Genomic DNA, 15,002 nt, shown 5'->3' with positions numbered 1-15,002 from the left:
CCGGCGGCTGGGCAGAGCAGCGGCGGCGCGGGCCGCCCGGTGCCACCGCAGCAGCTCCGGCCCACGCGTGTCCGGCGGGCTCAGCAGCGGCGTGGGGCAGCCGGGGGCCCCAGGCCGGGTCCGTGCGCCCCAAGAGCTGCATCTGACATCTCTGCTGCGGGCCCAGAAACGCTGGAACAGTCCCTGCGCAGCCAGCCCCCTCCGTCAGCACGAGTGAACGCATCAGAAATGAATAAATTTGACATTTTGGGCTGTGGCTCTGCCCACAGGGACCACCCGCGATCGCCGTGGCCAGGGGCTTCTCTCACGCTCAGAACTGAACTTGTAACAGAGCATTTGGTGTGACTTATCAGTGAATCTCTGGGGCGGCTTAGGGTGTTATCTGGGATGTATCCCAGAATTATTGTGCAAACGACTTGCTCCATCACAGTGTTTACCAAATTGCCATGTGAAATCGAACTTTCTTGTGCAGGAGGGAGTTTATTTTCCCAGCAGCACTGATCTTGGCACCCTCTGCTCCCTCTATTGTGCCTCCAAAGCAGTCAGCGCTGGAGCTTGATCTGCCCATTGCAAACCGCTCCTGTCTTCCCCGCCTTCGGGCGGCGGAGGGTGGGCAGTCAGTGCTGCTCTGCTGGCTCGGGCAGGGGCTCTCAGTGAGCTGTTGGACAAGGATGTGTACCTGAACTGTGCTGGTTTTAAACCTGTTCTTTTGTGACATTGTCCCCATTTCTTTCTCTTTTTTTCAAAATTTAAGTGATGTCTCTCCAGCAGATGCTTTTGAGGAGTCACCTAAGTTCCCCACTGCCACTGCATAGCAGCCTCCAGAGAGGCCGGACTGTCCGACCGGAATATCTAGAAGCATTTCACGTGAAACTCAGTTAAGCAGTCAGGCTGTTTGCTCACCGAGACTTCTGACTTTTCACAGCTCAGTGCTTCAGCCGGGTTGGTGATGTCACCTCCACAGGAGCTGTTCTGCAGGGGGATGAGACGACTTCACGTCCCCCACGGGCCGTGCGCCTCACGCGGCTCCGTGCCTGATGCAACCGCCCGTCTTGTGTCAGCGGGCGGGCGGCCGCGCTGCCCGAGGGGCCGGGTGGCACCGGGGCCTGGGGCAGGGGGACAGCCGAGGACAGGCCCAGGGACACAGACCCCGGCTCCTGCTGATGCTGAGCTGGTCGCTGAGCGCAACGACATCAGCAGAGGGCAGCTGTGGGGTTATTTTCCTCTACAAAGCTGACTGAATCAAGGTGAAAGATTTGCAGACAGAGCATCCAGTATACCACACCTGGTGGATGATCGGTGTTTATTTGCAGAGCTGCTCGGAGCCCGTGTGCTTTGGGGTGCTGTGTGGTGCTATGGAGTGCTTTGGGGTGCTGTGGGGTGGTTTGGGGTTCTTTGTGGTGCTATGGAGTGCTGTGGGGTGGTCCCACTGGCAGTGGGTGTGCAGCCCCACGGCGCTGGCCAGCCCGAGCCCTGGCGCTGGTCAAGGCCTTCACCCCAGTTCCTTCCGTCAGCCCCGCTCTCACCCCAGTTCCTTCCATCAGCCCCCCTCTCACCCCAGTTCCTTCCATCAGCCCCCTCTCACCCCATTTCCCCCTATGTGTCCTGCTGTCCCGTTGTGTCCTCCTGGCAGCCAGAGCAAGCTGCCCCGAGCTGCCCCTGCTGTGGCTGCGGTGGGTTCCCCGTCCCCCCAGCAGCTCCCACGCGCGGGGAGCCCCAGGCCGGTGACAAGCCCTGCAGCGCGGGACGTGGCCGGGCTGCTCGCTGCAGCGCACGGGCTGTGGCAGCGCCAGCGGTGCCAGACTCACCCGGCGGCGCCGGCCGCGCCACGGCTGCGGATTTCTGATAGCCCGGGTGCAGGGGTCCCGGGTCAGGTAACGAACAGGTCTGGGTGTGTTTTGCCGACCAAGGCCCTTGAGACGTTGGCTTCAACCCACAGAAACATGTCCTCGGGTATTTGGTGTTGTGACTGTAATTATCCAATATGCTCAGGATCACGTTATCTCCATTCAGTTGTAAGAACGTAGCACAATTAATGTAATTACCGTACTACGAGCTAACAAAACCATGAGTTCCGAGGCAGGGATCTGTTTTACAGGGTTTTTCTTGTGTGCTGGACCATTCGCAACACTAGAGGGCACCAAGTCCAGCGCGATTTTACCGTGGGGGAAAGCGACTGTGAACACCTCACCCCCCTCACAGACAGACAGACACAGACAGACACAGACCCCTCCTCTGACACAGGGGGATCATCCACGTAACACACGGTGTGGTGAAGCCACACTGGTGCAGTCACCTGGACCCAGCCCAGTGCTCTGCCCACCACCAGGTCACATTTACTGGGTGGGGAGGCGATGGGGGCTCAGGGAGTGGCACAGGATCCCCCGGGAATGGTACAGGATCCCCCAGGAGCAGCACAGGATCCCCTGGGAACGGTATAGGATCTCCTGAGAGCAACACAGGATCCCCTGGAAATGGTATAGGATCCCCAGGGAGCAGCACAGGATCCCCTGGGAGCAGCACAGCTGCTTTGGGCTGAGATCTACTCAGTTCTCCCTATGAGAAATTTCCCGTGATTGCCTAAAATACAGCTGAGCATGGAGTTTTGAGGTGCTGTGTGACTGATTTGCTCTTTGCTGCACTTTCCCCTGGCAGCACCCAAAATAACAGGGTGAGCGTCCAGAGGACCTTGCTCCCTTGCCTGCTGTTTGGCGCTGACTGCACCCACACGTCTCAGCGCGCAGGTTCCTTCCAGGGCCGTTACATAAACGGGGTGTTTCACGTGATCAGCCCACGCGTGCTTGACTCCTCCATACGTGTCGGTCAGGACTTGTTGCTGACTTTCTTTGTGAAGGTATTTAGAAGGCGTTTGGCGTGTCTGGAGTTCTGTCTTGTGGCGCTCCGGGGCTCGGGGCAGGAATCTCAGCCTTTCCCAGGGCAGGAAGGCGCTCTGCAGCGCTCACGGCACGTTCCTCCTGCTGTGAGCCTGGGACACTGGGCACTGCTGGGGGTACAGCCCGGGTTCAGCTGACCAAGGGACTGTGACCCTCCGAAACAGAGCCCTGCGCCTCCAGACGCATCCAGGCTGCCCTGTCTTGGCAATGACGGAGCATTTCACAGCGCTCTGAGGCAGCAACACTCGCCTTCCAGGCACAGCCTGGAGAGGGACGGACGGTGGGGTCTGCTTCTCCATCAGCTCCCATCGGCTGGGCCGCTCTCCTGGGAAGCGGAGGAGGGAAATGCAGCTCCCCTCTCCACGTGATAAGCCACGAGCCCACCTAAGAACAAGTGTCGCTGGACAGATGTCGCCTGACAGCCTTTCTCTGGCAGCCACCAGGACAAGGCTAACGCGACACTTCTCCAGAAGAGTCTCCAGCAAACGGTGGTTCAGGGGCAAGTGGTGTCTTTGCATTAAATAATGCTGGTGGCTTATTTTTCCAGGGAATTTGTCGAGCCCACAAAAGCCAGGTAGGCTTTTACATCCTCAGCCTTCCCGAGCAGAGTATCCAAACTCCCCGGTGCGGGATGCCCATCTCTCCTTTCAAACCTGCACATTCGCTCTTGGGTGCGGGCCTGTGAAAGTTGATGTTGCTGGTTTGCCAGAGCCTGAAGTCCGTACCTGGACCTACATACCTGTCACAAATCTTTCCAGGGTATTAATGGTTAAAAATGTTCTGAATCTGCTCGTCCTCACAGTTGAACACAGCGGCCTCCGGAACGCGGTTCCCGTTTCTGAGCCCAGCAGCTCACGTGCGGGTTCCCCAGCCCCCGCGCTGCCAGCGTTGCCTCCTCCCTGCCTGCCGGGGCTGCTCCTCCGCAGCACCCCGGGCGCTGGGTCGCGGCTGCTTCCCGGGGTGGTGTGGGATGCACGGGCAGGACACGGGACCGGGCGCCGCAGCCCCGGCAGGGCCAGCCCAGCGCTGGGTTCAGCTTCTCCCCAAGGGGAGTTGCTTGGTTTTCTTGCTGCGGGAGGAATCAGGCGCTGGGGAACGCGCCGTGCCGGGCAGAGGGTGCTGTGGAAGGTGCTGCTGGGCCGGTGTCAGCAGAGGGCACTGGGTGCTCGCCGGGACGGCTCATGCTGCACAGACCCATCACATCGGTTCATCACCCTCCTCCCCGGGCTTGGTTTGGGGAGGTCACACAACCACCGGCACAGATGTCATTTTGCTTCGCCTTAGATAATTTATTTCTCTCTATTCTCACAGCCAGTTTCACCCATTTTCTCCAGCTTTCCCTCCACCCCTCTGCTGTGTCCCTGCAGACACCCAGTGCGAGGTTTCTGAGCACCTGAGACTCTTCCCCACGATCTCGCTGACCATGCCCTTCACCCCACCAGCCCTCACAGCTGCCCATGCCGCAGCCAGCAGGACAGGACACCCCTGTTTCACACTGTGCGCACGCTCCTGCAGTTCTAGCTGTGAGAACACAAGCAGGCAGCACCCCTGAAGACAGGGAGGATGTGTTCAAACTCAGGCACATGGCCCTTGCTTTCACGCTATTCTGCTCAGCAGCAAGCCCCAATTGAGCTGTCCTTTGCCTCACTCTTGTTCACTCCTCTCCATACCATTGCTCAAAGCCCCTTGTTTCCCGCCAGACACCCTTCAGACAGCTCAGGGTGACTCGAATACCCTCAGTGAGGCAGGGAAACGCCCGGGAGATGCTGCCGGGACCTGAGCACTGCTGAGCTGTGCAGGAGCCACAGGTGGGGAGCCCGTGGTGTGCCCAGGCCAGGGAGGTGCTGCCAGTACCTGGGCGCTGCTGGGCTGTGCAGGACCCACAGGCGGGGAGCCCGCGATGTGCCCAGGCCAGGGAGATGCTGCTGGGACCTGGGCACTGCCGGGCTGTGCAGGAGCCACAGGCGGGGAGCCTGCAGTGTGCCCAGGCCAGGGAGGTGCTGCCGGGACCTGGGAGCCCGCGGTGTGCCCGGGAGCAGATGGTGCCACTGCAGGTTCTCAGAGAATAAACCTCTGCTGCTGTACCCAGCCCTATTGCCTACTTGTGTCTTGCTGGACTTAATGCTCTTGGTTTTGGCTCTTTCCAGTGCTCCTCAGGTGGTCTTTCTTAAGGGAAAAATCCTGAGAGAAATTCCGCTTTGTTTTGTGCAGTTCAGGCCATTAGCAAAACTGCATTTACAAGTCCATAAGGGAAGCAGTCTCGGCCAGGCGGGCAGTGCAGCAGAACTGGTTCTGGCGGAGTCACCGCCTTGCCACGGGCAGTTGCCACCCCCTGACACAGCAGTGTGTCCGTGCTGGCGGAGCAGGAGGTGGCCGTCCATCTGTCCATCTGAGCTGTCCTGCCCTGCTGCAGAGCAGCGCCCTCGGGCGGCACAGCCTCCGATTCCGCAGAGCACCCACGGAGCTGCAGAGGGGCCTGGGGGCTTTGGCAGCAGGGAGGAGGACAGAAAGAAACTCTAATTGGAGGGAAAAAGGACAAGGAATGATTTTAACTTTTTCACGTTCCCAGCTGGGAGGATGAAGAGCGAATTTCAAATGCGCCAGACGAGAGCAGGATGGTGTTGCTGTCCTAGAGCACAAGGAGCTCCCTGAGGCTCTGTGAGCTTGCCGAGGGGCTGCTTTGGGGCGGCTGCCATGGGGGGCTGAGCAGAGGTCCCCGGTGAGCTGTGGATGCTGGGACACGCAGAGCAGAGCACACAGACACCGGGCAGCGCCGTCACCCCGGCTGCACCCAACAAAAGCTGCTGCTGGTTGTAGCACCCGCTGCAGGTCAGGATCCCCGGCTGCCCTCAGGGAGCAGCGGCTCGGGTTTGGTGGCTTCGGTGGGGTTTTTAAGGTGGGAGGTGCTTCCCTGGTCACTCCAGTGAGAAACCAGGAGGAGCACCCCAGATAAATGGGGGCTGTGGAAATGACAGAGTGTCTCCTGATTTCGGAGGGGAAAACGATGCCCAGGAGCTGGCTGGAGCAGCTGGCTGGCTGCTCTGCTGTGTGTTGCAGGAGCTGGCTGCCAGCCGGGGGGCGAGTTGCCCCCGCCCCCGCCCCCGCCGAGCTGCGGGACGAGGACCCTGCCCGGACGGAGCTTCGCCAGCCACGGGACACCTGAGGACACGCGCCCGCTGTTCTTCATGTCCTGGTCACACATCCATCCGACACTTCAAGGGAAATCCGACGGGACCCAGCGCGCCGGCATTCAGCAGGAGAAAGGCCAAGTTTCACTCGCAGACTGAAAACAGCTCTGCACAATCCCTGATGTTTTTCATGGCATTCATTTTTGGCAACGCGTTCTTTCAGCATGATCAAAAGTAAAAGCAGAACAGATACAAATTGTTGGCACACACCTTTCCCCTGCAGCATTCGGAGGACATCACAGTAGATTTCGGGAGCTTTCCCTTGGCAGAACTGGTAGAAAGTTACTGAGAATCTTTCTGGCAGCCCCAAGATGCTGTCAGAGAATAAGCAAGCACGTTGTGTTTATGTACTCCTAACAACTGCGTGTTTGAGAAGAGGAGCAATTCTGTGCTTAAAAGTCATTGATTGTTGCTCCATAGTTAATAATAAAAACATATAAGATGGAATAGCTGCAGGAACAGCACCGAAGCCACCCTGCCCCCAGCCTGGGCAGCTGCAGGCACACCGGGGCACGTTCGGTGTTCACACGGCCACCGAGGGGACGCTGCTGCCTCCTCCTCGCCCTGGGTCAGTTTACAGGAAGAATCCAGTAGATAAGAAAAGCTGCAAGCCCCCCACGCTTTGAACAGACCTGGTGCATTTCTACCGCTGTTCTAACTCCCCACGAACCGCTTTTGGCTTCTCAGACAGGGGTTCCTTTGTTCGCAGCTCCTGCTGTCAGGAGCCGGGCTCGGCCGTCGCCGGGCACCTCCTCGCTGCGCAGCCCTCGCTGCTGGCGCTGCCGCCTTCCTGCCCACGCAAACACCGCTCCCGAGCCCTGATTAATGATTCTGCTGTGCTGTCGGCCTTTTGCACGGCACCCAGGAGGAGAGATGTTCTTCCAGAGCCCAAGGACAGGCCCTGCCTTGAAGATCTCTCAGGCCAGATTCCAAAGGCGGAATGGAAATGGCAGAGAGCAGGGGGAGCCCGAGCCAGGGGCTGGAGCTGGACTGGTGTGGAAAGCCGACGAGCAGCGGCGAGGCTGAGAGCATCGGCACCGGCTGCTGCTCACGGACACGGGGCCTGAGCCTGGCAAAGGGGCACCTGCAGATGATCAGAGCTGTGTAAAGCTCTGCAGGTGAAGACAGCGACTAGATTTAATAGAGGGAAAGACTCCAGAGAGCGAATTACTGAAGAACAGAAGAAAAAGCTTCCAGGACCACGCCAAAGGACCCTTCGGCCCAGCACCCTCCTTCTGACAGGTGTTGGGACACAGGGAGGAGAATGAAAACAGAGCACAAACACTTGTTTAGTAAGCCCTGGTGGACTCCTCTTCCCTGAATCCCTAGTTTGGTCCCAAACCCACGGACAAATGCAGCATCCAGAGAATCTGCTGGAGATGAGTTTCACGGCTCAAGCACCCAGTGTGTAGGGAAGCACGTTTGATTTGTTCTGAACTGGAAGCCCAGAGCTGCTGTGACAAGCGCCAGGTTTGCGCTGCAGGAGGCGGGCAGCGCACCCCGGGCAGGGGGGCCGGGCCGAGGAGCAGGAGGGGTCTACCCGGCCCGCTGCCCCCGTCCTCCCGGCACGGTGCTGCCGGATGGCGCCTGCAGAAGGAGCGCTGCCCCTCGCACTCGCCTGCCAGCCGCCCCGGGCCGGGAGGGGAGCTCAGGCTCTCTGCGAGGATTCCACTGCTGCGAGTCCGCCTGGTCCGCAGACGCGCACCTGCTCTGATTTCGGCAGCGCGCAGCCCATTTGCAGCCGAACAGAAGTCAGCCCTAAGCGCGTCCATACATCGAGTGCCAACACTGGCAGTCCAGAATACAGAATTAAGCATAAACTCAGCAGTAGCAACCGACTGCCTCAAGTACATTTATAGGCATTAGTGCAAATCAACTGTTCTTAACCTCCTGGCAGTAACTACGGCTGTTACAGAGCCACGGTGTTATTGTATAACTCAGTAACGTTTCAGCCTCTTATAAATTCATATTGCAAAGAACTGTTTCGGAAGGGCAGTCACGGCATGGAGTCAGCTTAAATCAGTGTGATTTTTTAAACATACCAGGATCTTTGGGCAACCTTTTGCTCCCACTTGTACCCACAGCCTCATTCTATGCAATTGAATTCTCTGAATTGATTTTTCGAACTTACTTTCAGATCCACGAGAGAGCTTCGTCTCTGAGAAGCCCGGCAGCGTTCAGGGGCTGCGGGTGTTATTATTCCTGTTTTCTGCTGAAACCTGAGCACTGACCCTGCATCTAAATGTCCACCCATGGAAGCTGAGAAAAGCAGATGCATTGTTTTTCAGTCGCTAAAGGGCGAGTGGTCCTCCCCTCCGGGCTGTCACCCTGAGAGGGCTGTGGCCAGCGCCACACCGATGGGTGCTGATGAACCACAGAGCCACGCGAAGCCACAGAGGTGGACAGACCTCACCTCCTTTTGGGCTTCGAGCAGCACTGGAGCAAGGTTTCCAGAAATGAGACACAGAACTCCAAAATGCCCACGGTCACCAGAGGACTGGAAGCAAGGACAGGCTTTGATTTGCTGCGCCCAACTCCTACATCCCATCGAACAAGCCACAGCCTGACCCACAGGACTTTCCACGCTGGACGCCCCGTGTACGAGAGAAAGCCTGTGGTTATCTGCTGTCCACCTCGGTATTTACAGCCTTCATTTACGGCTGTGTTATTGTCTGCTGGCCTTTTGTCTTTTTCCTGGCAGTGACAGCGGCCGTGCCCTGCGGTGCCCGGGTCACTGTCGCGGGTCACTGTCACAGGTCAGGAGCGCCGGGCCAGCACAGCCCGCGGGGACCCGTGACCGCAGCGTGGGGTGCGACAATAGAAACCTGCCCGGAGACGGGGCCGGGCCACCACTCCTCTTGGTGTGCTTATGGGGGAACTGGTCCGAGCACGGGCCTCCTCTGAAGGTCGGGTGGAGACATTTGCACCAGGACCTAACGCACTCAGAGCTTCAAATATTGATATTTCTTGGCCCAGGCTATTGCAGTTCCCAGAAAAGCTCCTTAGGAATCCGGTTAACGCCACTGTTTAATCGGTTTCTTCCTAGGCTCATTTTGGTTTGGAAGGTAGAAGCAAACTGGATGATCTCCTTTTCCTCCTGCCTCCTCTCTGGATAACTACAATATGAGCTCTTTTGAAACAGCTCTTGTTTCCCCCCCACTTCAGCTTTTCCAGATCCTCTGTTTTCTCCAGAGGATGAAAGGCACCCATGGACAGGCACAACCCTGAGGAGCAGGAGGGCCCGGCCAGGCCCGGCTCAGCAGAGCCCGCGTGCAGGACAGCGGGGCGCGCGGGGTGGGACGCGCAGGGGACACCGACCCGAGCCCTGAGCCCGGCTCGACTCCGTCTGGGGCAAGCTGAGCGACGACCCTGGGAGCCACCGACCCGAGCCCTGAGCCCGGCTCGACTCCGGCTGGGGCGAGCTGAGCGACGACCCTGGGAGCCACCGACCTGAGCCCTGAGCCCGGCTCGACTCCGGCTGGGGCGAGCTGAGCGACGACCCTGGGAGCCACCGACCCAAGCCCTGAGCCCGGCTCGACTCCGGCTGGGGCGAGCTGAGCGACGACCCTGGGAGCCACCGACCCGAGCCCTGAGCCCGGCTCGACTCCGGCTGGGGCGAGCTGAGAGACGACCCTGGGAGCCACCGACCCGAGCCCTGAGCCCAGCTCGACTCCGGCTGGGGCGAGCTGAGCGACGACCCTGGGAGCCACCGACCCGAGCCCTGAGCCCGGCTCGACTCCGGCTGGGGCGAGCTGAGAGACGACCCTGGGAGCCACCGACCCGAGCCCTGAGCCCGGCTCGACTCCGGCTGGGGCGAGCTGAGAGACGACCCTGGGAGCCACCGACCCGAGCCCTGAGCCCGGCTCGACTCCGGCTGGGGCGAGCTGAGCGACGACCCTGGGAGCCAGCGGCACGACCAGCGCCCGCAGCACGGAGAAAACAATGGATGAATCTGTCACCTCATTCATCACTGTTGGCTTTGCCCCTGACTCTGTTGATCTTTTCAAGGTAAATATCAAATCAAGCCATGGTGAAAACAAACTGCCGCAGATTTATGACTTCTGTTCTTAATTAAATCTTCCTTTTGTAGCTGTTCGCTCACACACAACACTCTTGGCTCCACGGGGAAGCCAGAGCAGGTAACAGACCCAGCTCGGCTCTGCGATGGGTGAGTGTCCCTGTGTCTGGGGAGGGGTCCCTGGTCACCTCCCCGCTGGAAGGGACAGGGACAGGCTGCCCAGGACCCCCACAGGTGGTGACCGTCCCCTGGCTCTGACTCAGCTTCAGCTCAAGGTTCTCCAGCTTGGTTTGACCTTTGCAACGCGTGAGTCACGGCACGAGTCACCTGGTGGCATCTGCTCGGTGGCAGATGTTCCCCTGCACGGGGACGCGGTACCTCGGGGACACGCGAGGAGCCGCCCGTGCTGCATCACTGCGGGCTCTGGCTTTGCACGTTTCCTCCCGCATCACGAGACGGAAACCCCCGCGAGCCCAGCGCCAGCGCGCCCCGAGCCGCAGAGGCACCAGCACCCTCCGCCAGGGGCTGCGGAGCCAGGTCCGAGCCGGTCTGAACAAACACCGCTCGAAACGGAGCAGAGAGAGAGGGATTGTGAGGAAACAACCCTGACTATGGATTTGTTCTGCTGTAATTCTGGCCCGTTGAGCAGGGACCTGCGCAGAGCCTGCGCTCGGGCTGTGTTCACTGCGTGGGTATTTTTGTGGACACATCTCCTCCCGCCTGTGATTTTGGGCACTGTTTCCCTCCCAGTGGGACCCTCCCAGCGTTCCCGAGAACTGCAGCTATTTTCTACCCAGGGAAACAGCACCGGAGGAGCCAGCGAGGCAGAGGAGAAATAAAGCAGCTCTTTTGGGAGGATAAGGAGCGCTGGATTGATTTCAGCCCTAAGGGCACGCTGTCACCCCCGGGCCACTCATCGGCTTCTCACAAAACTGCTTACCCTACTTTTCCACAAGTGTCATTGAATCCAAACTTTAATGAGGTATTTTGTCTTTTAAAAACCCCAAATAGTGATTCCCACATTTAGAGTCATAATTTTTCTCATTGCAAGTTAGTAAAATAATAAATGCAATTACAAATTCTGAAAATATTTTCAGAGAAAAATGGCAAAATATACTGCAAAGCCATTCTAGCCCAACCTTGCGAACTGTTCCAATGTAAACACTCAAATATTTGCTCTTTTTTAAAAAAAAAAGATTTTTCACTCAAAAGAGTCCAGAAAAGCAGCAACTGTTTCATATAAGAAGCACGTTACTGGCTCTTTTGTCATGATGTAACTACCGAAAACCAGCAGAGAAGGCAGCAAGGACATTTTCCCTGGTTGTCTCTCATCCCCCGTACAGGACACGTCTGGAGCCGCTGTCACCTGGGGAAGTGTCCTCTGTGGTCCCTGCAGCGCCCTCTGCGCCTGGGGAGCTCCGAGCCACACGCACCCTGCGCAGCGCGTGCGGGACCGCAGGGGACACCGTCCCTGGGTGACACCGACTGCAGGGAACACCATCCGTGGGTGACACCATCCGTGGGTGACACCGACTGCAGGGAACACCATCCGTGGGTGACACCGTCCGTGGGTGACACCGACTGCAGGGAACACCATCCGTGGGTGACACTGTCCGTGGGTGACACCGACTGCAGGGAACACCATCCGTGGGTGACACTGTCCGTGGGTGACACCGACTGCAGGGAACACCATCCGTGGGTGACACCGTCCGTGGGTGACACCGACTGCAGGGAACACCATCCGTGGGTGACACCGTCCGTGGGTGACACCGACTGCAGGGAACACTATCCGTGGGTGACACCGTCCGTGGGTGACACCGTCCGTGGGGTCCCCCCAGCCCTGCAGGGCCCCGTGCGCAGCTGGCGCTGTGCGCTGGTTGCATTCGAACCGGTGTCGCCCAGGGGACGCAGGGCGAAACCAACCAAACAAAACAGAGCAAAACAAACCAAAACCAACCAAACCAACAACAAAGAAAGCAAACAAAAAATGGAAAGCTGCTGAGTACCGAGCAGCACAGTTCAGCCTCTGCCCACCAAGCTCCTCAGTTTTCCTTTCGTTATCGTCTTTATGGACAAAAAAAACCTACAAACAAACAAAAAACCCCAAACAAACAAAACCAAAACAAACCCCAAATATTTTGGCAATTGTTTGCAAAATTAGAAACTTCATTTAATGAGCGTGATTCTGAGAGAAACTTACATGTAAGGAGTGGGCCAAGCGTAGCTCTCTTGCCCTGGCCGGGCTGCGTGCGGCTCCGAGACGGCTCCTGCCTCGGCAGACCCTGCTGGGCTCGTCTGTAGCTGCCACCTGCAACGACCACGACGGACACAGAGCCCCAGCATTCTGTCCTCAGAGCCCACCAACACACACACCGCTGGCGACACTCACCTGAGGAGAGATACCAAAGAACCAAGTGCTACTGACATCAAAATATGTCAAATGAACGAAACAGGGATCTGAGATACTTGTGGGATGTATTTAACGAGCAGAGCCATTTTGGTCACTTCTAGCCCACTGAACAGGCAAGTTTGGGGCTGATGGTGCCAGAAGTGTCTCTAATAGAGAAGCTCCACGTGATCCACGCGGTGTGTTTTACACCAGGTGCTCAGCACAGGTTTGTGACGGGGCGCTCAGATCCCTTCCTTTCACATCCAGTTTTCCTCTCATCCGCCCTTTCGCTCGCACGCTTTAATCTTCAGGCTGTGGCCAAAATAAATTAAACTGACGAATAGAGCTTGACCAAGTATTCAGTTAGTGGCATCTTTTTTTTAATAAGGAAGAGAAAGTGAAAACATAGAACAAATTGCAGAGATAAGCATCAGAAGAGTCAGAGCTAATGGGATCTCAGCATGTTCGTGTGCGATTGGCACAGAGCGCCCTCGCAGCGCCCTGGAACGTCGGCTGGGAGCTCTGGCCTCTGCCTCAGCAGGTGTTCCATGTGCTAAACTGCCCCCCACTCCTCCAGCGCGGCTGTGACAGCTGGGAGCCACCACCCAGCGCCGGCAGCGCACCCGCCGCCCTGTGCCGTCCGCGGACGCGCGCGTGGCCTGTGGCAGCCGCACCGCACCGTGAGCCCGGAGCGCCAGCCAGGGCACGGAAATGCAGAAGAGGTGCCACTCGCAACATCCCGATGTCACCCTGGTGTCACTGCAGGACGCCAGCTCACGAAATGCAAGAAAGTGGCTGCAGAAACGAATTATTGTGAAAGCTGGTGTTTTTCTTCTTTTCGCATTTCACGCACAACGGACACTGCAGACGTTTGTGAGGCGGCCGGCTTTGGTTCTTAGTTCTTCAAACGGAACACGTCCCACAGCACCAGCTCTGGGGTCACGGCAAACGTTCCCGGGGACGCTCCCTGAGCCCGTGGGCGGCTGCGCCTGCGGGGCCCCGGCGAGCGGGAGAGCACAGGGGTCGCCGTGCGGCCCGGGGGACACGGGACAACCACCGGCATGGAGGGGGCTGAGAACACACAGATAACACAGCGATAACAACAGTAGAAAGCGGCCCAGTCACCTGTGACAGGACACTTTGGGAGCGTTCCGCTGTGCCGCAGGCAACGACACTGAACCGCGAAGTCTGAGTGAATTTTAACCTCCCCAGGTCTCCGAATCAAAGGAACGTCACCTGCCTCAGCCGTGCGCCCTGTTCCCAGAGAACAAAGGCGTCCTTGTCCTGGGGAAGGCAGCGGTGGTCTGCCCTGGCCGGGGCACCGGGGCGCGCTCCGCTGCTTTCACTGGAAACCCATTAAGAGAGGATGTGGAACTCGACTTTTACGAGACTGGATTACTGTGTATCGTACTCAGTAACTGAAGCAACAGATTGATCTTGGCTTCCAGAAAATACCGTCAGCTACTTCAAAACAGTGCTGAGATGCCAACCACGGCTCCTGCTGGTGTGGACGCCAGCCCAGCCCGAAGGAAAGCCCCCAGGCTTGGGGACACGGGCTGCAGAGGCAGGAGCGGCACTGCCCATAGAGCCATAGGATCATTTCAGTTGGAAGAGACCCTCAGGATCATCAGGTCCAACCATAGCCTCACTCCAGCACTAAACCATGTCCCTAGGAACCTCATCTGAACGCCTTTTAAACCCCTCCAGGGACGGTGACTCCAGCACTGCCCTGGGCAGCCTGTTCAATGCCCCACAGCCCTTTCCAGGAAGGACTTTTTCCTACCATCCAGTCTGAACGTCCCTGCCCGCCCTGGAGCCCCCGCACGCAGCGCCGCGCGAGTCCACCGCTCAGGCTCCCACAACTGCACAGAAACCGACGGGCACGTGCGTTCAGGTGCCGAGTGGACGATGAGAGCAGCAGAATCGACTGCGAACGTCCCTCCCGAATCACGCGAGGTGTGCGCTGGGAACAGGCTCAAACGGGCGAGCTGCAGTCCTGTGGGGGGGAAAGACTGACCTGACCTTGCACAATATTCCCTCAGCTGTAGAAAACTGAGAAGAGGGAGAACAAGATGAAGATGCCTGAAATGACATCTCGAATGTTTTCCAAGTAATGCACGATGTACTTAACTGCTTTCAGTGAGGGTTAATATTGTGTTTTACATTTTGCATAAACGTACAGTTCAAGGATCTCTCCTTTAATCAACAAATGCTTAAAGCACTGCTTCTTGTAAAGTGTATTTTGTATGATATTGGATCCTTTATGAGCAGAGACGTCTTCAGCAAGCGCCATCATCTTGGCACTTCAGATGGTGTTTCTTGCTGAGTCTTTTAACTGGAGCCACCAATGAAAAAATAAAAGATATTCCTCCGCTTTCTGTTTCACTTTTCACCCAAAGTCAGGCTGAACCGGAGCTTTGCCCAACGGTAATAGCGAAACGCTGCTTTCCCAGTACGTCCGGCCCAAGTGAGAACCGCGGGTGCCAGAGCACCGCGGGAGCGTCCTGCGCGGA

The sequence above is a fragment of the Patagioenas fasciata genome, chromosome 11 (assembly GCF_037038585.1).
Source record: "Patagioenas fasciata isolate bPatFas1 chromosome 11, bPatFas1.hap1, whole genome shotgun sequence".
NCBI lineage: Eukaryota > Metazoa > Chordata > Aves > Columbiformes > Columbidae > Patagioenas > Patagioenas fasciata.
This window is presented reverse-complemented; position numbering follows the sequence as displayed.